Here is a 25204-nt window from a genome sequence, read left to right as displayed (position 1 = left end):
AACAGCCTCTCTGCGAGCCCCGTCATTATCTTATATGTCTCAATAAGATCACCTCTCGTTCTTCTGAACTCCAATGAGTACAGGCCCAACCTGTAAGATCCGGGGAATAGATTGGAGACGAGCTTATTTTGAGGTGCTGAGAATAGAACTTGGGAAAATAAAGTGGACAACAATATTGGCAATCAGTGACGTAGAACAGCAATGGGAAACTTTTAAAACAGTGCTCAACGGAGTCCAGGAAAAATATATTCTGCTAAAAACAAGAACAAGCTAAACACTAATGAGACATCGTGGATGAATAATGCCAGAAAGGGAAAAATGGAGGGTAAAGAAAGAGGCATACATTAAATACATGGACAGCAAGGAAGAGCATGATAAGGGAGAATACGAAGAGATTAGGAAAGAAGTCAAAAAAAAATTAGGAAGTCAAAGAGGATCTGTGAAATTTAATTTTCAAGGAACATAAAACAAAATAGTAAAATATTTTACAAGCAAGTAACTAAAAAAAGAAAGGTCAGGATTAGAACGTTGCCACTAAGGGGTGGGCAAGATAATACCACAGGCAGTGATGGAAGAGATGGCAGAAAAATTTAATAATTACTTTGCCTCAGTATTTACCAAGGTGCTAGAACAGGTGGACATGACATTGGATCATGAGATTAGTAATGAAATAACTGCATTTAAAATAAAAAGCGGAGATTATATTAAATAAACTAATCAAACTCAAAGAGGAAACAAACCTTGGTTCAGATGGATTACATCTGCACATTGTAAAATAATCTAGGGAAGAGGCACTCTTATACATATTTAATAATTCATTAGAAAAAGGTGTGGTGCCAGAGGAGTGGTGGATAGTTAACATAATACCTATATTTAAGAAGGGAGGTAGAACATGTCCAGGGGACTGTAGACCAGTCAGCTCAACATTGATGGTAGCGAAAATAATGGAATCCCTACTAAAGGAGAAAATAGAAGAACATCAAGAAACGAAAAATATAATAATGAATAAATAGTCAGCATGAATTTCAAGTGGGAAAGTCTTGCTTGACCAACCTCATTGAATTTTTTGAAGAGGTAACAGAGACGAGGGTAATGCAGTCGATGTAATTTACCTAGATTTTCAAAAGGCCTTCGATAAGGTATCATGTAATAGACTAATGAATAAGTTCAGAGAATGCGGAGTCAGAGGACAAGTAGCAGAATGGATAGCTAGCTGGCTTCACAACAGAAAGCAGGGAGTATGGGTAAAGGGTAGCTATTCAGTGGCAAGGATGGGTAGTAGTGTTCCACAAGGATCAGTGCTGGGACCAATGTTCACAATTTACATTAACAATTTAGACTTTGGAATCAAAGATACAATTTCTAAATTTGTGGATGACACCAAATTGGAGGGATAGTTAATACTGAGGAGGACTGCAAGAAATTACAGGAAGACATTAATAAACTTGAAGAATGGGCATATAATTGGCAAATGAAATTCAACACTGATAAATGTGAGGTATTACATTTTGGTACGAAGAATAGGGAGGTCACTTATTACTTGGAGGATGCGAGTCTGGGTGGGGTAGAGGAGCAAAGGGAACTTGAAGTACAAATACACCTCACTAAAAGCAGCGACATAGGTTAACAAGGCCATTTTTTTAAAAGCAAACCAGGCACTAGGGTTTATTTCTAGAGGGATAGAACTGAAAAGGCATGAAGTTCTGCTAAATTCGAACCTTTGTTAGACCACACTTGGAGTACTGCGTACAATTCTGATCGCCGTATTATAAAAAGGATATAGAGGCACTGGAGAGGGTGCAGAAAAGATTTACAAGGATGATATCAAAAATGCGAGGGTATACCGATCAGGAAAGAATGAGCAGGCTAGGTTTTTATTTGCTTGAAAAAGGAAGGCTTCGGGGTGACCTAACTGAGGTATTTAAAATTACGAAAGGTTTTGCTGTTCCCACCTGAGTTGGGAACAGGACAGATTGCTTGCAACCATGTAACATGGCTCGGGGCACTGGGGCTGCAATATAAAAATTCTTTTAACAAAAGATTATTCGTTGTCTAGTGCAATCGATTGCTCACTCTGCAATCAGTTGCACTAGGGATGGCAGCCCTTTCATGGACGGCAAAAATACGATGTCTAGTGTTAATATGGCATTAATGATAGGAAATAGCCTTGGATTTGAACATGACTGCCCAAATCTGGAAGCTTATTCAATGTCACTTTTGATGGAAAATCTTGGCAGTGATGGGCAAACTTGCCTCTAGCATTTCCCACTCTACGACTGCCCAAAATCGGGTGTTAGTGGTGCAGAAAATCTATCCCAAAACCTCTCTTGGTTTGTGCCATAGTGGCTGCTGTTTGCAGTCAGGGTGATTTGAAAACCAGATTGTTGCTAGTCAGAATAGCCATGGCAGTTAAGAATGTTGTAAGTGTTTAGTAATTATCACTCATTTGCTCAATACTTTGCAATGTCAAAGCACTTACTTCATACCCTATCGAGAAGAGAGAGGCAAAGTAGCAGGCTTTATCCGAGGTGTGGTTTCTTGGAAAGACAAGTATTTCTTTTGTGGCGCTAAACATGCTGTGCTTCGAGATTGAACTGCAATCCCAAAACTTATGTACGAGTCACTCAGTGACGATTGACGCCTACATACGGAGGAGAGAGCTGCTCCATACCATGAGCTTTGATGTGAAGAAGTCGTATCTGAATGTTGGATTCTTGTGTTCTGTGACATTCATTTTTTTGTTGAGTGTTGTGCAAAGCATCTATTTTTAATAGGCAGAAACAGCATTGCAATCATTTGCAAAAACTTTGTTGCAGTTATCCCTTTGATTTACAGTAGCACTTTTCTTGCTTTCAAAATACCCACCTTCCCTTCTCTTCCTTTCAGATAACAGCTGCATAAAGTGATCTATGCAATTCAACAAATTCTATCCAGCTTTGTCTTGAAAGCTCCAATTGCCCCTGAATCCACAGCCTTTTAGGGGAGGAAATTTTTTTATGTTGGGCGAGGTGGTCACGACTAAGCCACTTCCACCAAGAAGTCACTTAGGCTGCTTGCTGCTACTATCTCAGGAACTATCAACACCTTTCTCTTGGCAATTCCCAGGGTTTTTGGTGGCTGGGAAGTCAGCCAGGAACCAAGGCCCCAGCATTTGTGTGTGACCAGCTGGGTAGGGGCAGGCAGTATCTATCTATTCTGGTGGGCTTGCGGGGAGGTTAATTTGAAGTTGGGGCAGGAACAAGGTGGTAGGTCTCACCATCTAATTTTCCCCTGCTACCATCCTACCATTTTGGGGAATCCAATCCTAGATATCAAACAACAGAAGTTTTAGTGCGTTTGATTTTCACAAAGACTTCTTTTAACTTAGTGGTGAAAACAGTGATTGTTGGGCAAGTTTTTAGGCTGCAGAAAGAGTAAGGTTGAGACAAAAGCAATATACTGCGGATGCTGGATGGTAGAGTTGAGAGTTTGGTTAAATTTAAGAGATGTTCGCTTCATAATATGAATTCACTCTTGAATTCACTTCAGTACACGATGTACTACGTAAACATAGCCTTTATTGACATTGCTAATTAACTAATGTGTGGCGAACTATTGACTTGAGTAGACACAGGTCGAGGTGTGTGTGTGTTTTTGTTTGGGAGGGTTGTTACAATGAATTGTATTTAGCTGCTGTGGCCACTTCAAAATATTTTTCTTATCTGTGCTACAAACTACAGTATTAAGAACCTTTATTGCGCCACGCAACATGGTGAATGGCAAATAAATGATTTTCTAAAAATGATTTGCTTTCTTCTGTGAGATGGTAATACTACATGAGTTTTGTCGTGGTTGGAATTCTAGTCACTAAAGCATACATAGATTCTGTCAAACACTATTAAACTTGGAGTCGCCCTGGAGGGCATTTTACATCTGGGAATTCAAGCTAACGAGTGATTATATGCGTTCTCTAAATTTCATTAAAAATAAAGGATACTAGAGGAATCATGAGAGCGGTCAGTAATGCTATGATCCTGCTCACCTTAGAAGTGTTGCTGTGTTAAGTCTATTGTTGGTCTGTTCAGTCAATTGAAAAAATGAAATAAAAATAAAATGCTAGAAATACTCAGCAGGTCAGACAGCATTTGTGGAGAGAGAAACAGGTTGATGACCTTTTGTCAGAACTGGAAAAAGTTAGAGATGTAACAGATTTTAAGCAAGTGCAGGGCTAGAGAAAGGGAGGAAATAACAAAAGGGAAGGTTTGTATTCAGATACTGCCTGACCTGTTGAGTATTTCCAGCATTTTCTGCCTTTATTTCAGATTTCCAGCATCTGCAGTATTTTGCTTTTGTGATTGGAAAAATTGAATTGAGTTCTACTATAGAATAGAATCTCCCAGCATAGAAGGAAGCCCTTCGGCCTGTGATGCCGGTGCTGGCTCTTTGAAAGAGCTACCTAATTAGTACCATTCTCCCACTATTTCCCCATGGCCCTGTAACTGTTCCCTTTTCAAGTGTATATATTCAATTCCATTTCGAAACTTGCTATTGAATCTGCATTCGCCACCCTTTCAGATAGTGCGTTCCAGATTATAAAACAATTGTGTAAAACAATTGATTTATTTTATATTACACACTAGTTTATAATAATTTTAAAATGTGTCTGCAGTGCATTCCAAAATGGCTTTTTATCCCCAGCTCAGGAACCCACATAGTGTAAAACATAATGGGCCAAAAATTGCACATGCACCTGAAGAGGCCTCGCAAATGCCGGTTCCCACACGCAATACGCATGGCCGAGAATCAGCTTTTGCGATCTGTCAAAATGCCTTTTGACCGAGCTTGCGCATCCCCGCAGGAAGGACATCCGAAGGGCAGAGATTGGGCTATTTGCCCAACTCTTGCTCAGCGAATGTCCTTCAAAACTCTTACGGCTGGTAAAAGCAGGCAAATAGCCTACTTTTACCAGGGTGAGAGTTTTAAAGCATAGAAAAATTAAATTTAATATCTCATTTTTATATTAAAAGCTCTGTCCATTAAGGTAAGTTTATTTTTAACCCTATTAAAACATGTAAAAAAAATTCTAATTTTTTCCCCTAAAGCATATTAATTACATTCAATGGCAGCTGGTGATGATTCCGCCATTCACAACCCATCTAGACTCATCTTTTGTTTCCGAACTTGTGCCATTACTATCTCAATTTTGCCCATCATCTCTTTTGTCTCTTAAATCTCTTCTGTCCTCCACCCTATCACAGACCTTCCCTTTTGTTCTTTCCTCCCTCGCCCTTTCAGGGCCCCTGCACTTCTTAAGAATCTGTTACATCTCGAACTTTTCCAAATCTGACAAAGGGTCGCAGACCTGAAACGTTAACTTTATTTCTCTCCACAGATGCTGCCTGACCTTAGATTTCCAGCCTTTTCTGTTTTTATTTCAGACTCCAGCATCCACAGTATTTTGCTTTTATATTATATAGTAAAAGAAACGGACCCCGCAGAACAAAGCACAGCTTACAGGGAACGTTGAACTCCAGTATTTAAGGTGCTTCTAAAAATATTGCACAGAGTGTCGCTTATTGCTTCTCTCATTTCCTTAGGACTCTAGATGTATCCCATCTGCCCATATGCCTTGTAAACATTTAATTCCTTTTTCATACCACATGCTTTACTTGTGTTACAAATCCTGAGCCAAATTGACTGGATCTGGAATTTAACCACAGCCTTCATTTATTAAAACTGATGTGAAGAATCTGGTTCACACATTAGCCACAACCTGATTCTCTGTAATAACCTACCCATTAAAAAGCCTATGTGGTCTTCTACATGATGCCTGGCACGAACATAGCTTAAAAAGTTACAAGTTGGGTACCGTGATTCAGACCTGCTGCCTTCTCGGGATGTCTTCTACGTTATATGGAACCAGCACAGTATCTATCACTCGTGTGTCATATGGGAACCCACCAAAAAGATTTAATTGGTTATTTATCTCATTTCTGTTTGTGGGACATTGTTTTGCACAATTTGGCAGCAGTATTTGCCTACAAAAACAAGCGACTACAATTCAGAAGTAATTAATTGACTGTAAAGTACTTAGGCATCCCAGGGATGTAATAAATGCTGTATAACTGCAGGGTTTTTTAAAAAAAGAAAAATTGGACAAGACATTAAACTGAGATCCTTGTGCCGATTCGGTAGACTTAAAAGAATCCATGCCTGATCAATATTCTGTCCACCACCTATAAATTATTTCATATGCTGTTTACGGAACCTTGCTGTGCCCAAATTGGTTACGACTTTTGCCTACTGAACAGTGTCCGCACCTCAAAATTAGCACTTTGAGACCTCCTGAGGACAATAAGGCAATGTATAAATCCAAGTTATTTCTTTTCTGACCGTGACTGAAAATCATTCTCCAGGACCATAAGTAATCAAATTTTTAAAAAAATGTTGTTTAAATAAGTGCTGCAGTTAATTTGTTCTTTAGCTGCCCACAAATGTATCAATTAGAAAGTCTTTATGGTTATTAGTGTCCTCTATAATCATTACGTGCACGAATAATCAGAGGAAGCAGACTGAATCTGTTCCAATCATAGTGCTGCAGCTGTACATAAAATTACATAGAATTTACAGCACAGAAACAAGCCACTTGGCCCAACTACTAGGACCACTGCTGTTTTTGATATGCATTAATGACTTGGACTTGGGGGCATAGGGCACAATTTCAAAATTTGTAAATGACACAAAACTTGAAAGTGTAGTAAACAGCGAGGGAGTTAGTAATAGACTTCAAGAAGACATAGACAGGCTGGCACATGAAATTCAATGCAGAGAAGTGTGAGATACATTTTTGTAGGAAGAATGAGGAGAGACAATACACACTAAATGGTACAATTTTAAAGGGGGTGCAAGAACAGAGAGACCTGGGGGTGCTTGTGCACAAATCTTTGAAGGTGGCAGGACAGGTTAACAACGCAGTTAATAAAGCATAAGGGATCTTGGGCTTTATAAATATACAAAAGCCAGAAAGTTAATGCTAAACCTATGTAAAACACCAGTTGCAGTTAGTGTCCAATTCTGGGCACCACACTTTAGGACAGACGTGAAGGCTTTGGAGAGGGTTCCAGCGATGAGGGATTACAGTTACGTGGATAGACTAAAGAAACCGGGGTTGTTCTCCTTGGAGCAGAGAAGGCTAAGAGGAGATTTGATAGAGGTGTTTAAAATCATTAAGGATTTAGATAGAGTAAATAAAAATAAACCCCTTCCAATGGCTGAAGGGTGGATAATGAAAAGGTGATTGGCAAAGGAACCAGAGACGACATGAGGAAAATAAAATTACGCAACAAATGATTAGGATTTGGAATGTATTCCCTGCATAGGGTACTCAATAGCAGCCTTTAAAAGGGACTTGTATAAATACTTGAAGGGGAAAAAATTGCAGGGATATGGGGAAAGAGTGGGACTAACCGACAAAGCCGGCATAGACTCGATGGGCCGAATAGCCTACTTCTGCTGTATTATTTGATGATTCTGTGAACTGGTCCATGCCGGTGTTTATGCTCCACACGAGCTTCCTCCTACCTCTCTTCATCTAACCCTATCAGCATAACCTATTCTTTTCTTCCTTATGTCTTTATCTAGCTTCCCCTAAAATGCACCAATGCTATTTGCCTCAACTACTCCTTGTGGTAGCGAGTTCCACATTCTAACCACTCTGTATAAAAAAAAAACATATTCAAAAAAGTTCCTCCTAAATTCCCTATTCGATTTATTGATGACTATCTTGTCTTTTTTGGGATCATCTTGTCTTTTTTGGCCCCTAGTTTTGGCTCCCCCCCTTCCCCCCCCCCCCCTACCCATTAGTGGCAAAATATTCTGGACGGCTACCCTATCAATCCCTTTCATAATCTTAAAGATCTCTATCAGGTCACCCCCTCAGCCTTCTCTTTTCTAGCTTGTTCAGTCATTCCTGATAAATGTAACTTCTCAGTTCTGGTCTCATCCTTATAAATCTTTTTTGACCCTTCTCCAGTGCCCCTATATACTTTTTATAATATGGAGATCAGAACTGTGCTAGTATTCTAAAGTGTGATCTAACCAAAGTTCTATACAAGTTTAACATAACTTCTCTGTCTTTCAATTCTATCCCTCGAAAAATGAACCTCAGTGCTTTGTTTGCTTTTTAAATGGCCTTATTAACCTGTGTCGCTAAACCTTAAACTGAACTCTGTAGTCTGATCCAGTGAAATAAATTCCTGACACAACATCTCTGTTATAGGAGCCAGTTCATCTCAGTAGGGAGCCGGGGCGCTTTTGCTAATAAGATACCAGATAATGCTAGACCAGTCAATGGTGTAATTGTCACAGGAACTGTGAATTGTTTACATCTCTGAAACCCTTGGGAAAAGCCAAATTTGTTTAAGTAATTATTCATATCTTTAATAAGTTTCCTCAAAGGACGCAACTGCTGCCAACGAACCGGAAGTAGTTGAACATGCACAGTTCCAGTGGGGTTTTTTTGTTGGTTGTCGCCGGATTTCCCAAAATGAGGAATAAAGAAGCGGATTTAGAAACTTCTGTTTGAACCGTTAATTTTAAATAAAATTCGAAGTGAGAGGTCCAGTGAACTGTGACAGATGGCCATGGGGTTTAATTGTAAATTCAAAGCAAAGATGGGAAATAAACGTTCTTCAAATCTGACTGAGCATTTTCTGAGAATGTAATTCCTTGTAATCCTATTTCAACCATCAGAAGCAGTGCCGAATACAGAACTGGAATAGTGGGAAAGGAGACACTGACTGGAACTGAATTATTAGCGGATATTTCGGACATTTAAAGATATGAATTTGATCTGCCAGCATTTTTTCCTGTGGGCTCTGTGTAAGTAACCATACTGAGCATTAGGAGAAAACAAAAGCAAAATACAGTGGATGCTGGAGATCCTCCTGTGGTGAATGTTATTTTGAAAATTTGAGACCTGTCACTTATGGGCAGAACGCTTCTGCGCAGCTTCCAGTTCATTGGCAGGAGTCACTCTGTTCCTTAAAATGGTTCCTATTAGCAAAATGTTGAGTACAAATGGAAATGTGACACTTTGGCTTTTCAGTGATCACTTGTAGCAATATTATCTATTAATATTAGCTCTATAATCCTTTTCAGCTAATCTGTTCAGCTCACCCAGCTCAGAGACTATAAAGGTTCGTTAGTATGCAACACAGCATGGCTTGAAATTAACAAGAGGCTGGGAGCTAATTGTTCTCTGTTCAGAGGTGACAGCCTGTTTTTAAAGCACGAAATTTAACTCCTGTTAAAATCAGACCATAAAAATGATGGTGAGTGTTTTTTGTTTTCTGCAATAATGCACAGTACCATAGCCTTTCTATACTATTCCCAACCAAGGGAATTTAAGAGGTCATGGTTTGCTTCCATCAAAATATCTGTGTTTGAGGTCTTCTATCTGTTAGAAAACAGAAAATGCTGGAAACACTAAACAAGTCAGCCAGTATCTCTTGAGAGAACAAATAAGTTACAGTCCAGGTGTGAGCCCTTCATCTGAATTGCTCTGTTGTGTTTTAAAGTGGGAAAATGTAAATATAATGATTGATTTTAACATTTATGTAAAAAAAAGAGTGAAAGGGTTTATTGGTGATGAGATTTCCTATTTAAATGGGAATCAGTGTAGAAGAAAGTACTTATTTCAACCCCTCAATTTTCTTAGCTCATCAATTCTGAAGTAGGTTTCACAGGCACTGGGCAGCTCTCTGTATTACATCAAAGTGCCTATTATTTCATGTGTGAGCCTATAAAAGGAATATCAATGTGATATTTAACCATAAGAACCATATAAGATGCCATCAAACCAGACCTTCCATGGGTCATGAGGACACCATTGCCAGGTCTGATATCACTCAACATCTACTTATGTGCACATTCCAGTATGAATCACTAGATAATGATCAACAGCTGGTACCTGAATGATTATATTTTGCTTTTTCCATAACCCAGGCCATAGCACGTCTACAATCATCCAGCTGAGACTTTCTAACTCGGCATAGGCCAAGAATCAAACTTGGGAGCTTTCTGGTCTATATGACTCAGTACCATACTGTGTGATTCATTTAGTCACTGAGCCAACACAAGAACCTGGAGGAAGTATTCTAAGCCTATGGGCTCAATTTTGCCCAAGCCCGTTTTCAAGCATATTGCCAGAGTTTCGCCCGTTTTTCTAGGCCAGAAATGCACCAGAAATATTTTGCCAAAGTTCCCCCGATGTATAATTCAAATTTGGCGGCGCACAGCCTGTCCAGTCGCCTCGGGGGTGGAGCTTGCTGTCTGCACCGAAAAAATGATGCTGCACCTTATGCGCATGCACGACAAAAAAAATGACGTTTTTGATGTTATTTCAATGGACGCGCATGCACAGTACAGCTCTGGATTGGCAATCGGCCATTTTTAAAGAGCCAGTTGTGTAAGAAGGAGTGCTGTGTGAGAGCATTGGAAAAATCGGATCTGCAGCAATACAAGATGCAACGTGGTGCAAGGACCAAGAATTTCTTACAGGATAAAATGGAGGCACTAGCTACTGTGATTGAGACCAGATGGCAAGAGCTGGACACCAACAGACGTCACATAAAAGTTCCACCCAAAGAAATGAAGAAATGCTGGAACCAAGTTGCAGAAGACTACTGCGCAATGGTGACCATCCCGAGGTCTGGGGGCTAGTGTAAAAAGAAGTGGCAGGACCTTGGTCAAGTAGTTAGTGTAAGTAATATTTTCATTTATTCAATGGAATTGCAATTGTAGATGTGACCAGCTGTATATGTCCCACCCAGCAGAAAGACACCCTCTCTAAAAAGTTGCATTTTCATCGTTGCAGAGGAAGGTGGCACATAATAAAAGGGTAAGAACTCAAACAGGAGGAGGCCCGGCAAATCTGCAGCCAGTGACATCCTTGGAAGAGAGGGTTGCTGCTTTGATGGGTCCTGCCTGGAGAAAAGCAACCACCACTGCACAAGCTGTGCCTACACTCGAGGAAGAGGGTAAGTCCTGCAAATTCCACAGTCTGTCTTTGCTAAATGTTAAGTACTGGGCGGACTAGCCATGCTTTGGTTCCTGGGGATGTCTCTGTCAGCTACGCTTTGGTTGATGCAATGTGCTATCATTCATCGTGGTCCTTCAAATCAGCCTGCTGCCTGCACTGTATGATCCTACTCATGCCACCCACCCATGCCCCTCCTCTGCTACTAACCATTTGTCTGTGTTGTGTTATATTTTGCAGTACTTGAGGCTGACCCTGATGATGCAGAAAATTCTGACGAAGACGAGCCTGAAGAGGAGAGCTTCTTCCAATCCCACCCTCCAGACCAAGAGCATGGAGGTGAGGGGGAAGGGATGGAGATGGATGAAGCCCCCACTGTTTTACTGACTTTGCTAGAGGTGCAGGTGCCACACATTGAGGTGACTAGAGGTTTGAGTGTTGAGTATCAGAACCAGGGGTCACAGTCTTAGGATAAGGGGTGGGCCATTTAGGACCGAGATGAGGAGAAACTTCTTCACTCAGAGAGTTGTTAACCTGTGGAATTCCCTGCCGCAGAGAGTTGTTGATGCCAGTTCATTGGATATATTAAAGAGGGAGTTAGATATGGCCCTTGCGGCTAAAGGGATCAAGGGTGTGGAGAGAAAGCAGGAAAGGGGTACTGAGGGAATGATCATCCATGATCTTATTGAATGGTGGTGTAGGCTCGAAGGGCCGAATGGCTTACTCCTGCACCTATTTTTTATGTTGGTGGGACATTCTGTGGTTTCTAATCGTCCGAGGCTGCGGGTCCCAGTGGTGGGATGCAGCGAGGCACACCCAGGGCTCCACCTTCCGAGGCTGCGGGTCCCAGTGGTGGGATGCAGCGAGGCACACCCAGGGCTCCACCTTCCGAGGCTGTGGATCCCAGTGGTGGGATGCAGCGAGGCACACCCAGGGCTCCACCTTCCGAGGCTGCGGGTCCCAGTGGTGGGATGCAGCGAGGCACACCCAGGGCTCCACCTTCCGAGGCTGCGGATCCCAGTGGTGGGATGCAGCGAGGCACACCCAGGGCTCCACCTTCCGAGGCTGCGGGCCCCAGTGGTGGGATGCAGCGAGGCACACCCAGGGCTCCACCTTCCGAGGCTGCGGGCCCCAGTGGTGGGATGCAGCGAGGCACACCCAGGGCTCCACCTTCCGAGGCTGCGGGTCCCAGTGGTGGGATGCAGCGAGGCACACCCAGGGCTCCACCTTCCGAGGCTGCGGGTCCCAGTGGTGGGATGCAGCGAGGCACACCCAGGGCTCCACCTTCCGAGGCTGCGGATCCCAGTGGTGGGATGCAAGCCACACCCGTGGGGAGGAGGGGAAGGAGAGCTCAACCGCACTCTCCTGAAGTGCAGGATCTAACAGATGTGTTTCGGATGATGGCAGTGAGTGGGGTGAGCACTGATTTTACGTGATCACTCCTGGACACCATCAGTGGAGTGGATGATGAGGTAGCGGGACTGACAGGAGAAGTAACAGCAATCTCACGAGAAATGAGAACAATGTCTGGGACCATGAACGAGGGAATATCTCAGTCAGCTGAAACCATGTCAGTGACCATGAGGGAGGGAATGTCACAGGTAGCTGATGAGCTGTCAGTGAACATCAGGGAGGGAATGTCAGAGATGATGCAAACACTATCACTGAACATGAGGCAGGGAATGTTGCAGGTAGTTGATACATTTTTGCTCAACATGAGGGAGGGATGTTGCAGGTTCTTGAGACACTGTCAGGGCGCATGTTGGAGTTAGCTGCTGTAATAAGGGAACACGCCCAGACCCCACGCCCATTGACAGAATCAACTGCCACTGCCACTCCAATCCCCACACCAGCCTCTGAAGAGCCCCAAGCCGGGCCCTCCATATTGCCACCTGCCCCCCCGCCCCGCCCCGCCTCAACAGGTGTGCACTACCTGAGGAGATCTTAGAAATAATAAGATTGGTACCAACCCCAGAAACACTGCACCACTGCCTGCGGGCAGGGCTGGTGGAGTCACCAAGACCAAGCGTGGCGGGCAGTCTTAGAACAAGGTGGAGCAGAGATGGGTGCAGCCTTTGCTGCTGCTGCTATTATTATTGTTACTGTTGTAACTGTTCTCAAATGAAAAGATTTTTGTAAGTTATGTAAATTTACAAGTTTAAAAGTTAGTAAGTGATCTTAAAGTTTGTCAGTGATCATATCTGAAAACTTTAAAGATTGATACAAGAATAATTTTGTTAAGTACAAAAAATTGTTAAACTTCTGAATAAAATATATTTTACATTAAATCTGAATCATTTACATTATTCCATTATTAACACAACTTTTGGAACTCAAGAAGAATCATCTCCATTATTTGTTTGATTATTAACACAACTTTTGAAGTAAACAAGAATCGTTTCCATCATTTGTTCCATTAACACAACACAACATTATGGAACAGGTCCAAACAGTAAACATGGTCCATGTGGAAAAGTTGTTGCTGAGCCTTCAGGCAGCAAAGCGTCCACGGATGAACTGCTGCCGCAAGGCTCGAGCAATCGCTTAGGGGAACAATGGCCCGCCCTCCTCCACCGTCGTGCTTCGGGTTCAGGTACTTGCATGGCTTCCTCATCCTCCTGCTCGTCATCTGCATCTTCCTCATCATTATGATCAGCCACTCTCACTGCAGGTGGGTCTTCTACTACCAGCTGCTGCTGCCTCATGATGGCTAAGTTATGCAGCATGCAGCACACAACAGTGAACTGGCCGACAATCTCGGGGGAGTATAGCAAGTAGCCTCTGGAATGGTCCTGGCATCGGAAACGCTGTTTCAAGATGCCAATGGTCCTCTCTATAATGTAGGATGCTGTGCGTGGCAATGTGCGACATGTTGTATTCCCGGTCAGCTTCTGTCCGGGTTACGCGTAGGGGCGTCATGAACCAGGTGGCGAGGCGGCACCCTTTGCCTCCCAGTACCCAGCTCTGCCCTTCTGGCTGCTGCTGAAACATGGTAGATATTACCGCTCTTGCGTAGGATGAACGCATCATGGGTGATCCCAGGGTATCTCTCATCGACTTAACATGATGCGATGTATGTCGTCACACACGAGCTGTACATTAATGGAGTGGAAGTCTTTTCTGTCCCTGTACATCTCGGAATCCTCCAAAGGTGCTCGCAAGATGATGTGGGTACAACCTATGCAGCCCTGCACCTTTGGACAGGCGTACCAACATCATGTCCTCGTCCAGGCTAACATCCCCAACATTGAAGCACTGACCACATTCGATCAGCTTCGCTGGGCAGGCCACATAGTTCGCATGCCAGACACAAGACTCCCCAAGCAAATGCTCTATGCGGAACTCCTTCACGGCAAACGAGCCAAAGGTGGCTAGCGGAAATGTTACAAGGACACCCTTAAAGCCTCCCCGGTAAAGTGCAACATCACCACTGACATCTGGAAGTGCCTGGCCATGGATATTTCAAGTGTTAGAGACTCCCTGCAAAAACTTCAATGGAAAACAATGGCGTCTTTCAGCGCCGATTTCTCAATGTGCGCTGCTTTCTGTTAACTCACCAGAAGGTTTTTCGGGAGTGGCCAGATACGCCGACCGAGGATAAAAACATTTTGGGCAAACTGCGAAAAATGCCAAAAACTGGAGCAGTCATGAGGGAAACCCCTATGACGTCAAAAAATATCTAACGTAGAAAAATTGTAACTAAAGCAGTAATGCCGGCTCAGATTCCAGGGGGAAACTTTGAATTAAATAATTACGGCAGAAAAAACGGCACAAATGACGCAGGAAAACTGAGCCCTATACTTGCGATTTGCACAACTTTAATTTGAATTAAAGCTTATTTAATGGTTCCCCGCTGTCTCATTGACCAAATGAACATTGGTGCGGTATTGAGCAACTCAGACCAGAAAGATCCCATAGTCAATACTGGATGTGTCTCCCTGATTTAAGGGGGAAATTTAAGCCTTGTCCTGGTCGCTATTCACAGTGAAATTATTTGACTTTTCATTGATGTTGCATCTTAACATGAGAGATATGTGGCATTGTAATGAAGCTGAGCTTTTATAGTAAAGCTGCCAGTTGAAATTCTCTTCTTGTTTATCTTTAGACCAATCTTCTTCACTGGTGTATGCACAGTACTCTCCTTTTCCTAGTGATATTTCAGACAATAAAAATAAATCACAGTTGTGCAAAAAGAAACCAGAGTTGTGCTTGATCCATTGAAGTGCCAACTATTGAAGATAGTATTAATCAGAAAAGAAAAAGGAAGACTTGCATTTCTATAGCGCCTGTCATGACCACTGGACATTCCAAAGTGCTTTACAGCCAACGAAGTGTAGTCACTGTTGTAATGTAGGAAACACTGAAGCCAATTTGTGCGCAGCAAACTCCCACAAACAGCAATGTGATAATGACCAGATAATCTGTTATTTTTTGATATGATGATTGAGGGATAAGTATTGGCCAGGACACGGGGGATAACTCCCCTACTCTTCGAAATAGTGCCATGGGATTTTTTACGTCCAGCTGAGAGAACAGTCGGGGCCATGGTTTAACGTCTCATCCGAAAGACGACACTTCCGACAGTGCAGCACTGCCTCAGTACTGCACTGGAGTGTCGACCTAGATTTTTGCGCTCAAGTGCCTGGATTGGGACTTGATCCCACAACCTTCTGACTCAGAGGCAGAGATGCTACCAACTGAGCCACAGCTGACACACAAACTTCTTAAGATCGACCATGTTAAAGAATTCAAATGGACTTGGGGCTATTGGGGCATTTTGACCACATTGATGCCCCAAGGAGTCTTAGTGACTAAAATAAGATTAGCCTCTCAACAGGAATACTTGAATTCAAATCTTAGGCATACTTGATTACTAGCATTCAACATGCCTGTCTCTGTCAGGTCATCTGTGACGGTGATGTGAAGTGGAGTACCCTCTTGTATTGATGAAGCACATCTTCTAGCAGGTGAACCAAAGAGAGGCATGCATTTGATTCAGAATGAGAATAGTATCTTAAATGATGTGCATGGAAGAACTCCACGAGGCTGAGTACTGTGAGCTAAACTTAGTGTGACCTTACTCTTTATTACAACTTTAGAGTGCCTAAATAACATAGTAGCCAACCTTTTATACTGGCCCTGCATGTGTGTGCAGGTGACCATTAGGCCTCCAACAGTTGCGCCCTCTGGTGGCAAGTATTACATAGTTACATACATAACAAATGGGATTGGTCACGTAGAGGGTTAGGTCTCACCATATAATGTCATTCACATGAATCAGGTACGGAAATAAAGTCTCCACAGTCTGCCAACAGTTAAATGAATTCAGGGAGACTCAACCAGTTCCTAATGCACATAAGTTGACTGCACAAAACTACCCACATTTGAGCACTAACTTGGCAGTGCCACTCTGAAAGGCTAGCATTAAAAGTGGAACTATCTCGCTACCACAGTAGAAAATGTCCTGAGATTGGAGCTAATGTGTAGTTGAGGCAAAGTAGAGATAGCTCACATCAAACCTGTGTTCCATCTTGGGGAAAGTGTTCTATTCCATGGTGGTGTCACCTCAAACTTTGATCAACATAAAAATCAAATTGAATATATGAGCGAGGTTACCTGGGTACATGGGGTACAGGAGGGGAGTCTTGACCAAAAAGTGATGTGTATTGGAAGACTGTAGGTACACTGCTGACTCCCTGCTACCACTACATGCTCAGAAAATCGGTCCTTTGAAGTCTATTGTCAGAACTACCACTGTGATCAAATCTGGAGTCAGACGCGCCAGACAAAGGTCTATAACTGTTAACTCATCTGTGCTCTCCACAGTTACTGACTGACCGGTTTTCAGCCTTTTCTGCTTTTGTTTCAGCACAGATTCTCGTGTCTTCAGCCTTGGGTTTCTCGCCATTCTGACACTGGCGTCGAGGCAAAGTAAATGGCTCCTCAGATATGTTGTTGGGGCAAAGTAGAGAAAGCTCATATCTAACCTGTGCCTGAAATCTGAAATACAGGGTATCAGATTTCTATTCAATAAGTACCTATGGTTATCTGATCTATGGCTTGAATTTAACATTTGCTTATATGCAGAGTCTCATAGTTATATAGAATATACAGCACAGAAACAGGCCATTTGGCCCAACAGAATTATGCTACTGTTTATACTCCACGAGCCTCCTCCGACCTCTGTGAGCATAACCTTGATTTCCTTTAACTGTCGTGTTTACCTCGTTTCCCTTAAATGCATCAATGCTATTCGCCTCAACTACTCCTTGTGATAGCGAGTTCCACATTCTAACCACTCTGAGTAAAGAAATTTCTCCCAAATTCCCCATTTGATTTATTAGTGAACATTATATTTATGGCCCCGAGTTTTGGTCTTCAACATAGCATAGTATTAGGCAGTCCCTTGTGTCGAGAATGACCCACTTCCACACCAAAGAAAGAAGAGTTTACAGGTGTTTCAATGAACTACATCTTGAAGGGTGGACGATGTCTGTGCGTAAATTCTTTTAACGTGGAGTGGTCATTGCACGCCAGCCACCACACGGGCTTGACAGAGCAACGCCTTGGTCCAGTGGCAAGGGTTAACCAAGACGACTGGAGACCAAGCTCTGCTGCGTCATCCCTGGGCCCCGACCCCACTGTTGATATATGTTGCGCCACGACCCCTTCACTCCTCAACTCCGGCACCGCCGCTCCTTGACTCCGCCTCTCCTGGGCCCCGAACTCTCACCTCTCTCTCCTGGGCCCCGAACTCTCACCTTACCTCAGCCCCGATCTCGTTGTTCCTCTGCTGCTCTCCGCCTCTCCTCCTGCACCTGGGTCCCGACCCCGCCGATGGTCCTGCCCACGCTCCAATCGTTGACCTGGATTTTGGTGACGTCAATCCAGTCGCCCTCCTCAGAGCCGTCTCACTCCTAGACCATCTCGCGCTGCTCCCTGCAGTGGCTGGCTCCTCCTTATAGCCCCGACCTGCTGCGATGGTGTTCTCTCACATTTTTGGTCTCCCACATAAATGGAATGGTAAATGTGTTAATTTTCTATTCTACTTTTCAATTAGCATAATTTTGCAACTGGAGCTCGGCATGTGGCCTGTGTCTTGGGTATCTTGGCTATTATAATATGTAAAATGGATTAGCATATTCTCTAACATTTGTTAAATAGAAATCTGGAAAACAAGTATTTAGTCCTGAAACGTCCAGATTAATTCTAACTGTATGTTTATTGTTCTGCTCATGCTGAATTTCTTGTTCTTTCATTCTGATTCATCTTTCTAGTGGAAAAGGAAATGTGTTCGTGCCAATTCTAGCCATTGCCAAAAATGTGCTTCCTTCGCTCTTCTGCTTGATAATGTCAATTTGTTAGTGTACTCCATGTTTTAAAGCTGCGTAGGTAAACAGGCTGCTGAAACCAAATACCTTTATTCTCAAATTATAAATTGTTTTTATATTGCACTGGGACCTGTGTTGGTGGCATTGGCTCCCATGTATGGATCTCACGAACTCCAACACATTTACTTTTGGGAACCAGACCCACTAGCATGGGTTTAACACAGTGTAAAAGCACTTCTAACTTTGCGATAGCGCCTCCTGCCCAGGCATGCGATTATCTGGAATTGTAATTTAACCTCTGGCTGGAATCACAGTCAGTTTAATAAAGAGCCATACAGCAACACCAAGCCTATTAAGATTTAAGTCTATTACTTTCAAATTGCCCACCTGAAAAGCTATTCTTTTCTTTAAGTAATGATTATGTTCCTCCACTAAATGTCCGCAGATATGCACTGTGCACCGCACCACAGAAATAGAGGATTTTCTCAGTGTTTGGATTGTAACCAGTAATCAGCTGTTTTTATTTTCCTGTAAGGTGCACATAAAATTAATCTTAAGTACCCTTTATATATACACTTGAGTGCAGCAGTAATTTAATTAAATTTTGCAGTAAACCTGTGGAAAATGGGAACGCCCGCCTGTTGTGCGTGACAGCTTTGTTTTGATGTAAAGTAGTTGTAAAAACCACAAACCATAAACTTCCGACTGAGGTTTTGCTGGATGCCAACTTTTGTAGTATTTCATGCACACTGCTCCTTCCAGCTTGCCCTCGATCCATGCCATAGTCTTTTATTTTCCCATTTCCCTTGATAACTGTATGTAATTTACAGCTGAAATAGTTGGAAAGTGATCAATTTTTTGGCTCTTTGGGGATATTAGTTGAACAAATTGCTGCTTCAAACATACACTTCATCTACTTAATTTTCATTGCAGCTATCAATGGTTACAGTGTTTCAATTATTATTACATTTATAACAATTAATTTCTATAAATCTTTTACTGTTGAGTATTAGAAACCATGATTAAGGAAATGTAAATGATGTAGTCACTGTAGATATCTGTGCTTGAGTACTTCCTGATTATAGATTATAAATCTCTTCAGTTCCTTGAATATCCCCAATGGCACAGTTTGTAAAGGCACTACCTAGTGTAAGATGGAGCCTTATAGAGCAGGAAGATGCCTTATTTTAATCCTCAGTCTGCACTGAGCTTATGTGAAGTGAGGACAGGATTGAGCCTGTCTGTGAAGCACTGATTGAAGCACTGACCTTACTTGATCAGCTCCGCTGGGCAGGCCACATAGTTCGTATGCCAGACACGAGACTCCCAAAGCAAGCGCTCTACTCGGAACTCCTTCACGGCAAATGAGCCAAAGGTGGGCAGAGGAAACGTTACAAGGACACCCTCAAAGCCTCCCTGATAAAGTGCAACATCCCCACTGACACCTGGGAGACCCTGGTCAAAGACCGCCCTAAGCGGAGGAAGTGCATCCGGGAGGGCACTAAGCACCTCGAGTCTCGTCGTCAAGCGCAGGCAGCAGAAGGAGTGTGCAGCAAACCAGTCCCACGCACCCCTTTCCCTCAACGACTGTCTGTCCCACCTGTGACAGAGACTGTGGTTCTCGTATTGGACTGTACACTCACCTAAGAACTCATGTTAAAAGTGGAAGCAAGTCCTCCTTGATTCCGAGGGACTGCCTACGATGATGATGGTGCCCCAGGGTTGACTTAGCCTGCCTTTACTCACCTATGAAGTGTTACCACTTGAGTGAGGAACCTAGACTCCACGTATCAGCTATCTGAAACACTGTGCATCCATCCAACTTTCTGCCTCAGTCTGCTTCTGAGACCTGGGGTCATACTGGAAGGAATGTATTGACGTTGAAGATCTGGGGCAAGGCAGATGGTTTTGGTTAAACTCTGGTGGCGAATGTCAACATCAAGAAGGATTGGAGCCTGCCATTGTTCCATCAGCATTGAGGAAGATCTCCCTGAGCACATGAGTATAGATAGACCCCAGTGCTTTCCCTTTCCAAGCACCCAAAGGTTTATGGATCAGAAGCTTTAATCGGGTCCTGATTCACTGTGCTATATTTTGCACAATTATTTTAGGCATAACAAATATATTATGTGAACTATAGTTCTTATGCAGAATGCCTGAAAAAGGTGCAATACTGTAAGCTTTAAAAAAATTTTTGGTTGAAATGTTCTGCTGCAGTTGAGGATCATTGGCAGGATGGGCATTACATGGTTTGAACTGGACAGGCCAATTTTGAAGTCATTTTTATAGCTAAAATATCAGACACTATAAATGTGTTTTTGATACCTACATAAAATAAATGCTTCATCCATGGGCCGATCTGCTCCGTCTAATATTGGACTGGACTAAAGTTGGTACCTCAGTTCTCTTGAGGAGGGGTTGATTTAGGCCTGTGGGGACCTAAAACATGAGCGAAAATGTGCTTCCTTTATGAGACTGAACTACATCTGGTGTTCCTCCCTGCTGTTTCACCCAAGAGCGAGAGAACATCATCAGTCTTCTGTTAAAATGAAATATGAAAAGAAAACTGTGTATGCCTCAGCACTGTGCCCTTGCCATGTCACATTCAAACGAGCATTGTATTCTGGCCATATGTTATTCTTAAGCACTTTATTTGAATGATGCCAGAAGGGCACAGCATAATGTGTGTTTGTTGAAATCATGTGAAGGGTGACAGAGTAGGAACAAGAGGGTAGAATGTTGGAGAGGTGGTAATGTTAATTTAATGCTGCAAATTTGTGTGTGTGTACTGATAGCATTTTCGCTGGATAGAAATTTGGCGATAATTTAGTCTCAATGTTCTCAAATCGGCATGCTTATGGTGGTAAGTGAGCAGGAGATAAATCTTTTTTTTACTCTATTCACTAAAGTCTGGTTTGCCATGATAAACAAGTAGAATTAAAAAGAAAGTAGGAGATACAGAAAATATGTGGAAATGCAAAGTTGCTTCTGTTTATGAAGTACAGAGGTTCTGTCGTGCCGTATGATAATTGCTCATCTCTCTTTTTACATTTGCCTGATGGGTTATCAAGTACAGAGAGTGGCCTCTTTAAAGTGAGTGCTACTAATGGTAATCTTGGGGAAAACAGCGTTCATGAAATGCTCTAAGATTATATATTTACTTAAAAATTATAGAAAAGAAATTGGATCAAAGGGTACATGCTTTCAGGATCATTTCAGAAAAAAAGCAGTAAAGTAATTCATCCACTGTACATTTTAAATCTGCAATAAAACATTTTATGTTTCATTTTTTTTTGAAAGCTCCAATTTATTCCCTTCTAATCAAAAAGTGCTGAGTTGTGCTGGAATATGGTTCCATAAATCTCAGTTGTCCTCAAGTACCTCATCTAAATGGCCATTTTTCATGAGTGACCCTAGAATAGTGAGTGTCAGTAGCTTCTGTACCATGAAGAGCATCACTGATAACCCACTACAAAGGCATCTCGAACTTTACCAGTTCTGACGAAGGGTTACAGACCTGAAACGTTAACTCTTTCTCGCCACAGATGCTGCCTGACCTGCTGAGATTTCCAGCATTTTCTGTTTTTATTACTGATAAACCCAATTCTGTTCTTGCCCAATGTACAGCCACATGGATTTTTTGACAGAAGTTATCGGATGGCAAAAAAGGATGGGAAGCCTGGCTGATTTTTTTCTCTCCCTAACCCAAGGGATGCTGAGGCTAATTGTAGCACTGCGACCACGACTCTGGTTCAGATCAGCTAACTCAATACAGATTGAGTCTGTATTGCTTTCCTACATTACAACAGTAACTACACTTCAAAAGTAGTTCATTGGCTGTAAAGTGCTTTGGGCCGTCATGAGGTTGTGAAAGGCTCCATAAAAATATAAGTTTTTCTTTTTCTTTGTACCATACACGGCAGCTTCATTTGTCATCTTTGAAACTGCAGCCAAGAAATTCCTGTTGGTGATATTAGCAGATGAACACTTATGCCTTTGTAGGACATTCTCGTTCCACTGTTTTAATGGAGGAGTTTACACGGTTATTTAAAATGGGTCAATGTCTCCACTGATATTGCCAGCAGTAATTTCTAGTTTCATCGAAAGATTATGATTCTGGCTAAAATTGAGCGAGACAAACTTTTTTTTCCACAGACTACATCTTAATAGTGTATGAAGTATGTTGACTAAATGGTTCTGCATGCAGCAAAAACCTCATTCGCTACCTTTGGTGAAAAGTCTGCAGTAAATTTGTTCAGGTATCTATAATCATGCAGCAGGAAAAATATAATTTGTCAGGATTGTGCAGGAATGTATTTTGCTGAGTAACTGGAAATATAATGTAGTTTCTTGATTAAATTTTTTGGCTGCATTTAATCTGGATCAAGATATATTTCATTTACAGGAGTAGGTAAAGAGCCCGGACAGGCAGCTGAGACTTGGGAAGAATTTTAACATGTGGAGTCGATTGCCTGACCATTATAGATTGCATTGGGAATAAAAATCGGACAGGTTCTATACTGGGTGGCTGATCTGCTCTGCAAGTTTATTGCCCAACAGTGAAGGTGAAAACTATCCCCTATAAATGATAATACAATGTAGTGTTGTCACTAGGCTTCTTTTAGCATATTCTTGCCAATACACTATAGGGAATATCACAGTTAAGCCAATACTATTTTATGTTGTGCCAATACACTTGTGTGATGCACTTTCTCAAATTGCTTCCACCGCTATGACCACCAGTGAATGACCTCTGCCACCGATGCTTTATTGTGGAGTACTTTACACTCTCCAGACGAAACACACAAAAACGAAAACAACTGTAATGGTGCTGAGTAGTATTGGAGTAGCAGAATAGACTTTCAGTTGAGAGCACAAAGGGGTAGAAATTCTAATTTCAGAGAGCAACATCCCATGCCCGATCAGTGCTCGGGTATGGGTGGCTCCACATTGGCATAGGGAGCTGCCCAGGCACCCGTGGCACCTGCCCCCTTGACTCCTTACACATGTAAATGAGTGGTCTGAAGCCTGTTTCAAGACCTCAGTACTGGGTTGGTGAGTGATGAGTTGAGCTGGCCCCTCTCTTGTTGCGCTCCTGCCCCCACTCCCCCCAGAAATTGGAATGCTGGCAATGGGTGAGCTGCCTCTGGAGGCATTACAGGTGCCGGTAACTCACCCAAATGATTGAAACGAGGCCCAATTTTGAGCAAGCCTCCCGGTTTGGACATGCACTTGGTGCGCACCGTCAGTTATGCACCCAAAAAACTGGCTAAAAATAATTTTTCCGCCGTAAGTAATCTATTCTGAGCTCACGATACCAATTGAATAAATTTTATGGCAGGGATGTACAAATGCCCGACCTTAGTTAAAATTCAGATCTCCAGGAACTCTCCCAAAGGCTCAGTAGGTTAAACAGCAATAGCAATTTTGCATTTATACAACGCAGTTTATACAGAAAACTTCATAAGGCGCTTTGCAATGAGAAAAATGATATCCAGCAGCCCCTGCTGGAAAGTATGCATGTGTAGGTGTTAAGTGAGGACAAGATTTGGTTTGGCATTAATGCAGCCCACAATATACGTGCCTGTTCACACACTCAAAGGTGAAGGATTCCCACTTAGTTAACATATTGAAAGGCACCCCTTTTCCATGGCAACATACTTTGGCATGAGAAGGGTGAATGTTGGAGACAAAAATTTTAAAAGGGATAAGGAAATTAGATTCCCAGACAGTAACATCTATTGCACACAAGCCTTTGATTTATGTAAATTGGCACTTTCTCATAACTTACATATTCTTTACATCCCCCCTATGAGATGGAACATGACAGGAATTGTGCACCGATGTGTCAGCCATGGTTCAGTTGGTAGCACTCTAGCCTCTGAGTCAAAAGGTTGTGTGTTCGAGTCCCACTCCAGAGACTTGAGCACAAATCTAGGCTGACACTCCAGTGCAGTGCTGAGGGAGTGCTGCACTGTCGGAGGTGCTGCCTTTCGGATGAGATGTTAAACCGAGGACCTGTCTGCCCCCTCAGGTGGATGTAAAAGATCCCATGACATTATTTCGAAGAAGAGGGGAGTTATCCCCGGTGTCCTGGACAATATTTATCCCTCAATCAACATCACTTAAAAAAAATAGATTATCTAACCATTGCTGTTTGTGGGGCCTTGCTGTGTGCAGATTGCCTGCCGCGTTTCCCAAATTACAAAAGTGATTGCACTTAAAAGTACTTCATTGGCTCTTGAGCATGTCTAGAAGTCGTGAAAAACACTATATAAATGCAAGTCTGTCTTTTCTAAAAATGTTCCTCCATTGTTTGTGTGTGTATTGGAAGATCTTATTACTAGATGCCAATACACAGTGTTGTCATGGTTATGGGCCTTGGATAGACCTGATGCAGTTTGGTGAATGCAATCAAAATATAACTCTGCACCTTGCTTTATAATCTCATCTCTGTAAAATCAGTAACAGTACTGGGTGCAGATGGTATGATGTGTAGTGTGTTACAATATTAAAAGAGTAATCTGCTTCCTGGACGGCTCATCGACTTTATAATAATAATAACTTGTATTTATATCGCGCCTTTAACATAGTAAAACATCCCAAGGCGCTTCACAACAGTGTTACAGAAAAACAGATAAATTTGACACCAAGCCACAGAAGAAATTAAGGCAGATGATCAAAAGCTTGTTTAAAGAGGTAGGTTTTAATGTGTCTTAAAGGAGGGAAGAGAGACGGAGAGGTTTCGGGAGGAAGTTCCAGAGCTTAGGGCCCAGGCAGTTGAAGACACGGCCTCTGATGGTTGAGTAGTTAGGACTACATCTAACTCCTTTTTGAATATTTTTAGTGAATTGGC

At 42.4% G+C, this 25204-nt stretch overlaps 1 protein-coding gene across 12 annotated transcripts in view; it reads left to right on the top strand.

Moving 5' to 3' along the window:
- raraa (retinoic acid receptor, alpha a) overlaps positions 1-25204 on the top strand; it is a 634542-nt gene that overhangs the window by 109527 nt on the left and 499811 nt on the right. The window contains exon 1 of one of the 12 annotated variants that reach the window (XM_070864260.1): positions 8731-8859. The exons of the other annotated variants lie outside the window; for them this stretch is intronic. The gene's annotated coding sequence lies outside the window, so the exon portion shown is untranslated. Of the gene's footprint in view, positions 1-8730; positions 8860-25204 lie in introns of those variants that run through there. 12 annotated transcript variants of the gene reach the window in all.

This window comes from Pristiophorus japonicus, chromosome 21 (genome assembly GCF_044704955.1).
Source record: "Pristiophorus japonicus isolate sPriJap1 chromosome 21, sPriJap1.hap1, whole genome shotgun sequence".
NCBI classification, from domain to species: Eukaryota; Metazoa; Chordata; class Chondrichthyes; family Pristiophoridae; genus Pristiophorus; species Pristiophorus japonicus.
This window is presented reverse-complemented; position numbering and strand designations above follow the sequence as displayed.